Below are 12,149 nucleotides of genomic sequence, written 5' to 3'. Positions count from 1 at the left end.
TCCATTTTCATTTGTTTCAAGATATTTTTCATTTCCTCTTTGATTTCTTCTTTGACCCATTCGTTGTTTAGGAGTGTGTTGTTTAATTTCCACATATTTGTGAAATTTTTCAGTGTTTATTTTATTATTGATTTTTACTTTCATACCATTGTGGTCAGAAAGTGTATTCATTATGATGTTAATCTTTTTAAGTTTGCTAAGAAAATGTATTCAGTATGATGTTAATCTTTTTAAGTTTGCTAAGGTTTGTTTTGTGACCTAATACATGATCTGTCCTGGAGAATGTTCAGTGTGTGCTTGAGAAGAATGTGTATTCTGCTGCTGTTGGATGGAATGTTCTGTATATGTCAGTTAGGTTCATTTGGTTTAAAGTATAGTTCAAGTCCAATGCTTCTTATTGATTTTCTGTCTGGATGATGTATCCATTGTTGAAAGTGAGGTATTGGAGTCCCCTACTCTTATTGTATTGTTTTCCATTATTCCCTTCAGATATTTTACATATTTGCTTAATATATTTAGGTAATCTGATATTGGTTGCATATATTTATATAAATTATTGTTATAAATTTTTGATAAATTAACCCATTTATCATTATATAATGACCTTCTTTTCTGTTGTCACAGTTTTTTATTTAAAGTCTGTTTTATCTAAGTATAGCTTTTGCTATACTTGCTCTCTTTTGCTTTCTATTTGCCTGGAAAATCTTTTTCCATCCCTTCACTTTGAGCCTATGTGTGTCCTTAAAGCTGAAGTGCTGAAATGAGTCTCTTGTGGACAGCAGATAGTTTGGGGTTTTTTTGTTTGTTTTGTTTGTTTTTTAATCCGTTCAGCCACTCTATGCCTTCTGATTAAAGAACTTAATTTAGTTTACATTTAAAGTAATTATTGATAGGTAAGGACTTGCTAATGACATCTTGTTAATTTTTTTCTGACTGGTTTTTAATTATTTTGTACCTTTCTTCCTCTCCTGCTGTCTTCCAGTGTGAATTGATAATTTTCCATAGTGGTATACTTTGATTCCCTTTTCTTTATCTTGTTCATATTGACTACAGGTTTTTGTTTTGCAGTTACCCTGAGGTTTACATGAAACCTCTTACAGGTATAACAATCTATTTAAAGCTGATTGCAACTTCAGTTGTACTAAACAATTCTACCCTTTTACTCCCTCCTCAACTTTTATGTTTTTGATGTCACAATTTACATGTTCTTCTATTGTGTACCCATTGAGAAATTATTGTAGCTAAAGCTATTTTTAATATTTCTGTCCTTTCACCTTCATACTAGAGTTAAGTGATTAACATACCTCCATATTACAGTATTGCAGTATTCTGAATTTGCTATGTACTTACCATTACCAGTGTGTTTTATATGTTCATATGTTTTCATGTTACTAATTAGCATCCTTTCATTACAACTTACAGAGCTCCTTTCGACATTTCTTGTAAGGTAAGTCTAGTGTGATGAACTCCCTCAGCTTTTGTTTGGGAGTCTTTATCTCTCATTCTGAAGGACAATGTTTGCTGGGAAAAGTGTTTTTGGTTGGAATTTTTTTTTTTCTTTTAGCACTTTGAATATATCATTTCACTCTTCTGACCTGTAGGGTTTCTGCTGAGAAATTTGCTCATGAAATTATAGGTGTTCTCTTGTAAGTAACAAGCTTATTTTCTCTTGCTGCTTTCAAGGTTCTCTCTTTGTCTTTTATTTTAGACAGTTTTATTATAGTGTTTCTTGGAGGAAATCATTTTGGGTTTAAATTTATGAGCTTCATGAACTTGTATGTCCAAATCTCTCCCCAGTTTTGTGAAATTCTCAGCCATTATTTCTTTAAGTAGCTTTCCGTCCCTTTCTCTCTCTCTTCTCCCACTGGCATGCCAGTAATGCACAGATTGTTTCTCTTTATTGTGTTCCATAGATCCCATAGACTCTCTTCATTCCTTTTCATTCTTTTTCCTCTTTCCTCCTCTGACTGGAAAATTTCAAATGGATAATTGTTAAATTGTTTATCTCTGTTCATTTATAGCTCTCTGAACATGATTATAGCAATTATTTTTAATCTTTTATCAGGAAATTAATATATCTCCATTTTTGGGAGGTCAGTTACTGTAAGTTAACTGTTCCTGTGGTGGTGTCATGTTTCCCTAATTCTTCATGATGCCTGTAGCCTTGCATAGGTATCTGCACATTTGAAGAAGCAGTCACCTCTTTCAGACGTTATAGACTAACTTTGGTATGGAAAGCACTTCACCTCAGGGTGGGTGCATGTTGTAGCATGCTGCAAACTGGGGTCTAGTGGTATCGGTCACCGAATGTGGGGGCTTGTGGTGGTTCTGGTTCTGGGGGACGTATAATGTCTTATTGGCTTAGGCTGCTGAGGTCCATGGCATTGACAACTGTGTGGTCCTCGGCAGGCACTGAAGGAGTTCTGCAGTGGCTGTAAGGCCTGTTTGGGTCTTTAGCAGGGCCTCCAGTTACCAGAACAGGGCATCAGTGGTGGTCAGCACTGGTGGTGTGCATACACTTGACCATGGAGGCTGACTTCAGGTGCCTGTATAGTGGCAGGGGCTGGATACAGACATATACATAGTGGTTGCGGCCGGGGCCAGCAGTAAGTGCTGGGGCCAACTGTGGGCATGCTAGTAGCTGTGGAGGCCCTGGCTGCCAGCGTGCACTCGTATGGCTGTAGGTATCCCCACAGGTATGCATACGGTAGTGAAGGCCAGTGATGGGAGTTGGGCCAGGGGCAAACAGGTGCACAGCCGAAGGGGTTAGCTACAGGTGAGCCAGCAGTGCAGGCCAGTGATAGGAGACTGTGTCAGGTCTGGGCCCACAGTCAGCTTTGGAGACCCTGGCTGTCTGTGTGTACTCGTGTAGCTTCAGGGTCTCCCTGTGGGCATGTGCATGGCACTGGAAACTGGTGACAGGAATTGGGCCAGGGTCTTGCAGGTGCACAGCTGGAGGGGGTAGTCCTCAAAGCACATACAGTTCTGGGGCCAGCTGCTAGTGTCTAGGCTGGTGTCTCACACTCACACAGTAGCAGAGGCCAGCGCTGGCTACCAGTATGGATCCCATGTTTGTTGGGGAAAGGGGAGGGAAGGGTTGGAGAGAGAGCAAGGAGAGAGCTGGTGTCTGCAAATGGAAAAATCTTTGGGGGAAAACCTCAGTGGTGAGATCTGTAGGGGGCCTGCGGCAGCTGTGTTGCCTTGGTTTCTTCAGCAGTGAAAGCTGCTGGGGTCCTCTGCAGAACCAGTCACTGGGAATCTGCTCTGCATGGCTCCCCCCACTTCATGGTTCCCCCACTTCATGGTTCCCGCTGCATGTCTGATCCTGTTAGCCTCTTCTCTTCTTCCTTGTTTCTAGCCATCTCTACATGTCTCAGCTTTGTTAGTCTCTAGATAGGACGAGACTGAAGAGGGTCTTTCATGAAGCATCCTGAAAGTCTGGGGAAGTTGGTCACTTACCTTGTTTCCGCTTTCCTGGTGAGGGGCACTCTTTTGACCCAGAGAGTTCCCTCTTGGTACTGTGCAATGTCAGCCTGGAGGATAGGATGATGTAGGGAAAATGAAGCTATTTTTTCTTCCTTTTGTGTGTGTGTGGTTATTCTCAGAAGGAATTTTCTTCCACTGTGTTGCTGAAGTTTCTTAAGTGGACTTCTAAGCTCTCCCAGAGCTAATTTTGCTCGTGGATAGCTATCTAATTGTTGATTTTTGTTGGGGGTGGAAGCTGGGGTCTCCTACTCAACTGTGATGGTGACATCACCTGCTTTCTCACTCTTTTATTGTAGCCCTTTTTTCTGGGATTCACCACCCTCACTCCTACCACTAAATTGTGCATCTTGACTCTCGCCTTAGAGTGAGTTTTTCCGAGGAAATCCTTTTTTTTTTTTTCCCTGCTGCAGATAGACTCTTGATTTACCTGCTCCACCACTCCTAAATCCCCCAGTAAGCAAACCTTAGGGTAAATTGATATACTTCTAACAGATTATGCACCTATAATAGATTCATTAAACTCTATCATACACACACACACACACACACACACACGCACACACACACACACACATAGAACAGTAATCCAGGGCCTAGTGAAGGAACTTCACAGTAAGAAGGAAGGACTAGAGGGAGGGAATAAAAAGGGGAGGGAAATGAAAGGGGAGGAAAACAAAAGAGGAGGAACGGAATAAATAATTCGTTCTGGTACAGAATTCAAGAAATTGAGTACATAATAAATCCTTAATAATTTAAGAGGAATGGATGGAAGTAAGTAACAGTTTTAGAGATTCTGATACATTTTTTAGAGAGTGTATGTTATATAATCTAGAATGTATAAAAAGAGACACATTATGATGGCCAAGATACAATGTAACTAGAATATGTAGCATGATGTTTAAGGCAAAATCCTCAAATACATTTACACATTTACTTCATCTGTCCAGGGGTAGAGATGTCATTTCTTAGGAAATTTCAGGTGACCCTCGTCACCTGTGCCAAATTCACGTGAACTGTCTGTGAAATTCGTGGGAAAAAAGTAGCAGTAGAGAAGTTGCTTATCCGCAATGTAAGAAGGCTGCAGCATCAGCTGGAAACCTTGTGTCTGTGAAGGGCTTTTCACATCGCTGAGAGGCAGAGCCCCATGCTGTGAGAGGCTGAGGCCCCTGCTGGGACATGCCGTCTGCACATTTGCTGGGTTTCTTGTGTTGCTGGGCTCTTTGTGTTTTGTGGTGCAAGTCAGAAGCAGCGGAATATGTGAACCGGGGACAGGTATATTAAAGATCTCCTGTAGCTTTTGGCCTCATGTATTTCAACTACTTAGAAACAGTAGCTCCAGGTTCATACCTTCTGTCCTTTATGTGTTTAGTCAGTTACAAAGCATGTCTTCGCTTTGTAAAACGAGAGCCGGAAGGCTGATTTTTACGTTCAGAAAAAAGGGATGTGTCAGACTTATTGTTATCAGGAGTCTTATACATGTGATACAGTGTCCCGTGGCTGTAGAGGGCCAGGCCGTTTCTTCCGGAGCTGAAATCTTTAATATAAGTTTAACTGCATGTCTCTAAGCAAAGACCTTCTTGTCCAGCTATAGAGACAAAAAAGTTTGCAGAGAAAATGATGTGTGTGGACTGCTCTCACTATGTCCTTCTTCTGCCTCAAGGCTTGATCCAGATAAAGTTAGATGAGGGTGACCAAGGTAGAAGGCAGAAATGATCTGATAACAATGGAATCATGTGCTACATGGATTTCCAAAATAATTTTTAAAAGTATTATATTAGTCATGTTGTCTCTTTCAGTTGCATGGAATATAAATTAAACTTGAGGGCTTCCCTGGTGGCACAGTGTTTGAGAGTCCGCCTGCCGATGCAGGGGACACGGGTTCGTGCCCTGGTCCGGGAAGATCCCATGTGCCGCGGAGTGGCTGGGCCCGTGAGCCATGGCCGCTGAGCCTGTGCGTCCGGAGCCTGTGCTCTGCAACGGGAGAGGCCACAACAGTGAGAGGCCCGCGTACCGCAAAAAAAAAAAAAAAATTAAACTTGAACTGTTTTAAAAAAACTAAATGTATTGACTCCAAGGTACACGATCAGGCAAGGCTGGATCCTGGTGTACAAGGATTGTTGTCAGGAGCCTGGCTCATTCCATCCCTTGACTTGTCTTTTTCTCGGTGTTGGCTTTGTTCTTAGACTCTTTCCAAACAACTGAAGCTTTACGTTCTATCACCTCAGCAACCCCAGCAGACTGTCTCTCTTTCCTTATAGAGGCAGAAACGGTTCTCCATCTGATGCTCATTGGTCCAGGTCAGGTCATATATCCATTCCTGAACCCAACATTTACTCTGATGGATAGAACCTGGGCCGTGTGCCCGCTCTTTCCCCTCAGTCAGATTAGGCTCAACGCCACCCACACCAATGATCTAAGAGTACGAGAGGGATGGCTCTGCAAACTGTATGAAAGAAAAAAAACCCCAGGTAACTTAAACAAATGGAAAGATATTCTTTGCTCTTGGATGGAATGGCTTAACCTCATAGAAATGTCAACTCTCTCAAGTTAATATATGTTTAAGGCAAAACCAATAAAGATACCAGTGAACTCTTCCCCTAGAGCTAGACAAATTGAATCTAATTTGAAAAATAAACAAGCAAGAACAAGTAGGCAAACCCTAAAATGAAAAGCAATGAAAGAAATTATATTTTAATATCCCATTAAACTTTCCAATATTACCTATTATAAACAATACAGGAAAGTATATTTTCTACACGTCTTCTTGTGCAAATGTGCAAGATTTTTCTTTAAGGTAGCTCCTTAGAAGGGAAATTAGTAGGTTTGGGGTATGTACATTTACCAAATTAGTTCTTAAAAAAATTTTTTTTTAGTTCAAAAGGTTTAGGACTTCCCTGGCGGCACAGTGGTTAAGAATCCGCCTGCCGGGCTTCCCTGGTGACGCAGTGGTTAAGAATCTGCCTGCCAATGCAGGAGACACCGGTTCGAGCCCTGGTCCGGGAATATCTCACATACTGCAGAGCAACTAAGCCTGTGTGCCGAAATTACGGAGCCTGCGCTCTAGAGAACTGCAAGCCACAACTACTGAGCCCGCGTACCTAGAGCCCGTGCTCCACAACAGAAGCCACCGCAATGAGAAGCCTGTGCGCTCACTGCAACTACAGAAAGCCTGCATGCAGCAGCGAAGACCCAACGCAGCCAAAAATAAAAAAAAACATAAATAAGAATCCGCCTGCCAATGCAAGGGACATGGGTTCGAGCCCTGGTCCGGGAAGATCCCACATGCCGCAGAGCAGCTAAGCCCGTGAGCCACAACTACTGATGCCCGTGTGCCACAACTACTGAAGCCTGCATGCCTAGAGCCTGTGCTCCACAACTAGAGAAGCCACCACAACGAGAAGCCCGCGCACCTCAACAAGGAGTAGCCCCCTCTCGCTGCAATTAGAGAAAGCCTGCGCGCAGCAACGAAGACCCAATGCAGCCAAAGATAAACTAATTAATTAAAATTTTTTTTTAAGTTTTAAAAGGTTAACTATAGTGTGACATACATATTTCTGTATAAATGTTTTATAATTACAATTTATATCATTATTGGAAATACCGAGACTAATAGGACCCACCCCATGGAATGAGAGTTAATTGAGAGTTGAGTTTACTCAATAATTAGTATTGGGCTTCCCTGGTGGCACAGTGGATAAGAATCTGCCTGCCTATGCAGGGGACATGGGTTCGAGCCCTGGTCCAGGAAGATCCCATATGCTGCAGAGCAACTAAGCCTGTGCACCACAACTACTTGAAGCCTGCACATCTAGAGCCCGTGCTCTGCAACAAGAGAAGCCACTGCAATGAGAAACCTGCGCACCGCAACGAAGAGTAGCCCCTGCTCACCACAACTAGAGAAAGCCTGCGTGCAGCAACGAAGACCCAACACAGCCAAAAAGAAAAAAAAAATTTAATATCATAATTATATTAGAGAAAAACCTAAAACTAACAGGCATCATGATGGTGTTAACTGAACTTCCAATCTCTCTTCAGCAGGGAAGTCACATAACTCTTGGCTGGCCCCTTGTGTTCTTCAGTCATCTTAGTTCTTTGTGACCCCTGATTTTCATTTTGGTTCTCCTTCCATCCTTTTTGAATTGATTAATCCCTTGTATCAATGCCTTTATTACTTAAAAGAGTTTTCAGACTCTGAGTTTTTAAAAATTCACACTTGACTGAGTTTCCTGTTTCAAGCATCTAGCACAGCACTTGACAAATAGAAGACCTTCTGTTCAACCGAAGTCTTTGTCAATTATAGTCTATAGCTCTAACTATCCCTGACCTTATTTGCATAGCTCCATGCAAAGTTCCATACTGGAACTTCCAGTGCATATTTGGAAATAGTATTGCCAGATGGTTCCAACAAGAATACTAAGATCAATGGAGGAAAAAAATAAATTGACCACAAACCCAAATTACACATGCCATCAGGAGCAGTTTGTTGCTGACAGTCCATGTTACCTCTTATGCTTTACATTAGATAGTTTTTAATCAAATCAATGTTTATTTTTCAAAAACACACTTTGTTTTCAAACAAGTGGATGATATAGCCCAAGAAGGCAAATTCTTTTTTTTTTTTTTTTGAGCCAACACTTAATCTGCTGTGTTAATTGGTCCATATATTAATCATGACCGCTGCTGATCTTGTAAAGGAACTTCTCTGCAGTACACTCCAGAACATTTTTTTTCCTGAGAATTATGCAAACTGGAGTAGCATTTTACAGCTGAATTTATATTTACCAGTGAATCTTAATGTTCACATATCTTTATATGTCTAATAGTTATCCATTACTGTGTAACAAATTACTCCAAACCTTAGTGGCTTTAAATGGCCACTAATTTATTTTATTATCACTCATAGTGTTTATTGTTTTTGCCATTCAGGAATTCATGAGTGTCTTGGCTTGGTGGTTCTGGCTCAGGGTTTCTAATGAGGTTGAGTCAGTTGTTAACTGGGGCAGCAGCCATGTGAAGCCCTAACTGGGGCTGGAAGATGCACTTCCAAGGTGGCTCACTCACGTGATTGGCAAGTTGGTGCTGGCTGTTGGCTTCTTGCCATGTGAGCATCCCCAAGAAACTGCCTGAGTAATGGTCTGCAGAATCGTGACCCCTGTGGCAAGCATACTAGAGTCTCTGTGTAGAATTTTCAAAATATCACTCTTATTCTGGGATTCTGATTATTTACACTGATTATTTACACTGACACAAACAAATAGAAAGATACACTGTGCTCATAGGTTGGAAATTAATATTGTTAAAATGTATTATCCAAAGCAATCTACAGATTCAATGGAATCCCTAACAAAATACCAATGGCATTTTTCACAGAACTAGAACAAATAATCCTAAAGTTTGTGTGGAACCCAAAAAGACCCCAAGTAGCCAGAACAATCTTGAGAAAGAGAAAGTTGGAGATATCACACTTCCTGATTTTAAGTTATATTACAAAGCTATAGTAATCAAAAAGTATGGCACTGGCCCAGAAACAGACACATAGATCAATGGAACAGAATGGAGAGCCCAGAAATTAACCCATGTTTAACTGGTCAATTAATCAAAGGAGGCAAGAATATACAATGGGGGAAAAGACAGGCTCTTCTATAAGTGGTGTTGGGAAAACTGGGTAGCTACATGCAAAAGAATGAAACTGGACCCCTTTCTCACACCATATACAAAAATAAAGTCAAAATAAATTAAAGACCTAAATATAAAACTTGAAACCATAAAGTTACTAGACGAAAGCATGCAGTACACTCTTTGACATTGCAGCAATATTCTTTTTCGATCTGTAAGGTAAGGGCAACAAAAGCAATAGTAAGCAAATGCAAAAAAAAAAAAGAAAAAAAACCCCCACCAAACTAAAAAGCTTTTACACAGTGAAGGAAATCATCAATACAACAAAAAGGCAACCTACTGAATGGGAGAAGATATTTTCAAATTGTATGTCTGATAAAGGGTCAATATCCAAAATGTATAAAGAACTCTCAGAAATCAATATCAAAAAACAAACAATTTGATTAAAAAATAAGCAGAAGACCTGAATAAAGTTTTTCCAAGGAAGATGAAAAAAGACACATGAAAAATTGCTCAAATCACTAATCAACAGGGAAATGCAAATCAAAACCACAATTAGGTATCACTTTGGACCTCTCAGAATGGCTGTTATCAAAAAGACAACAAATAACAAGTGTTGGTGAAGATGTGGAGAAAAGGGAGCCCTCTATTGGTTGGTAGGAATGTAAATTGGTACAGCCACTATGAAAAAAGTATGAGGATTCCTCGAAAAATTGAAAATAGAACTACCATATGATCCAGCAATTCCACTTCTGGAAAAAAAACACTAATTCAAAAAGATATATGTACCCCAATGTTCATGGCAGCGTTATTCACAGTAGTCAAGATATAGAAGCAACCTTAGTGTCCACTGATAGATGAATGAATACAGAAGATACGGTATATTTTATTTACACAATGGAATATTATTCAGCCATAAAAATTATGAAATCTTGCCATTTGTGACAAAATGGATGGACCTGGGGGTATTATGCAAAGTGAAATAAGTCAGACAGAAGAAGACAAATACAGTATGATTTCACTTATATGTGGAATCTAAAAAACAACCAACCAACCAAATAAAACAAAACAGAAACAGACCCATAGATACAGAGAACAAACTGGCGGTTGCCAGAAGAAAGGGAGGTGGGGGGGTTGGGTGAAAAAGGTGAAGAAGACTGAAAGTTACAAAATATATAGCTCCAGTTATAAAATAAATGTCGAAAAGTTATAAGATACAGCATAAGGAATATTGTCAATAATATTGTAATAACTTTGTATGGAGACAGATCATTACTAGACTTATCATGGTGATCAATTAGTAATGTATATAAACGTTGAATCACGATGTTGTACAACTGAAACTAATATAATATTGTATGTAAACTACAATAAAAAATAAAGACTAAAAATATTGTAATAGATAAAGCAAAAAAAAAAAAGAGAGGGAGGAGAAATGCTAGATTATTTCTATTTATTTACCAGCTTTCAAAATAATGACTTGATATATATCTACAAGATGACCAACTGGATTTTTAAATCATTATTATTAAGACAAGGATTTAAACAAACTGATATGTTTCAATCTATTAAAGATATTATTCTCAACATGCTTAAATTATCCCATCTCTGGCCAATGAGAACCTCCTTAAGTTGGCTCCAGAATCCTTCTGATATAACTCTAGTAGTTTTTAAGAGTTTTTTTCCTATGAATATGAGAAAATATTCTAGACTTACCTTGTGCATCTTCTGCCCCAGTCTTAGACTCAGGCATTTTTTCCAAGGGTCTTACACAGAGATGCAGCAGGATATTTTAAACTTTTGAGTGAAACACAGCAAAAATCAACATCTGTTGGATAGGATGTGAACTACCAGCACAAGGTAGATTCCATTTTCAACATTATGTAATGCTGTAATATTTTCAGTGATGGCATATATTTGCAGTCCTAGGTTTTTGGTGGTTGCTGGAATAAAAAGCAGTGCCTCTGAAAATCAGTGTGGAACAGGAAAAGAGACTGGTGTGTCCAATCTGATTCCAAGGTTTGAGAGGCTCTGCAGACCCCAGCAGGTGCATTTATCCTATTAGTAATTGTCACTGTTAAAGAATGAGATAAATTCTTTTTTCAATTTATGTGTATTACTTTTTTTCAAATGACTACTAAGTTGTTAGGAAATAAATACTTAAATTCTTTGGACTTAACTACTTAATAAATGAAACTATTGAATTTTTAAACTTTTATTTATTTTTTTAATCTAGGGCTACCAAGAAAAAACTACTGAGACATCAAGACATTGTGAATGGAGAATGTTTGGGAGCCTCTGGATTAAACTGTCCTTGCTTTTGTCTGTATGTGGCTAAGAGTTCTCTTGTGGGTCATTGCTGCCATTTTAAAATTTACTTCTGTTTATCTTATTAGTAGTATCTTTTATCCGTGTTTATACTGTAGCAGCTCCTTTAAGCCACTTGCCCAACATTTGAAGGTTAGTGTAGCTAAAACAAGATAATATACTACAGTTGAAAGTGGTCACAGTGCTAGTTCAGTAAAATATTAGTCTATCCATTTGTTGAGAGTTTGACTCGCTTTCTCTAACAACTTGTATGTGCTGCTGGATTACTTCAGGGGCTGATTTCCTTATTGAAAAGCCACGTCGGCAAATTTAATTTCAGATGAGTGTGGCTGCTCTACCAGGCACAGGTTAGCTTTAATATATCATAATATACTGAAGGCAGATGAACAAGAGCAGGTGCCACTCTCGATTTCATGAAACTCCCACTCTTGTCTCAAGACCGTTTAGGAATTTAAAGTGCATACAACCACTTAACGTACAGAACTAGGCAAGGTGCCAGGGTCAACTGGTGTATGAGATAATAACAAAGCTAAACTACTTTATTATTTTTCTTTAGATAAAATGAAATAATAGTTCTAATAATTTTTCTAGAATTCCTCAACTGTACTGGAGACCACTACTCTAGACCACTTAGTTACTGCATGATAACATTTTCCTTGCTATGTCTCTTCCTGAGCTAAACCAATGAAGCCATTTATTGGCCATCATGGCCTTAGGCA

General features: G+C 39.4%; 1 long non-coding RNA gene across 1 annotated transcript in view; it reads left to right on the top strand.

Annotated features, from left to right (window-relative positions):
- Positions 1 to 11,527, top strand: part of LOC109549352 (uncharacterized) — a 29,307-nt gene extending 17,780 nt beyond the window's left edge. Inside the window, exon 3 of the long non-coding RNA XR_002175627.3 lies at positions 11,339 to 11,527. This is a non-coding gene — a long non-coding RNA (uncharacterized lncRNA). The remainder of the gene's footprint in view (positions 1 to 11,338) is intronic.
- The last annotated feature ends 622 nt before the right edge of the window (positions 11,528 to 12,149 follow it).

This window comes from Tursiops truncatus, chromosome 7 (genome assembly GCF_011762595.2).
Source record: "Tursiops truncatus isolate mTurTru1 chromosome 7, mTurTru1.mat.Y, whole genome shotgun sequence".
Lineage (NCBI taxonomy): Eukaryota > Metazoa > Chordata > Mammalia > Artiodactyla > Delphinidae > Tursiops > Tursiops truncatus.
Note: the sequence above shows the minus strand (reverse complement) of the source record. Positions and strands in the feature narration are given on the sequence as shown.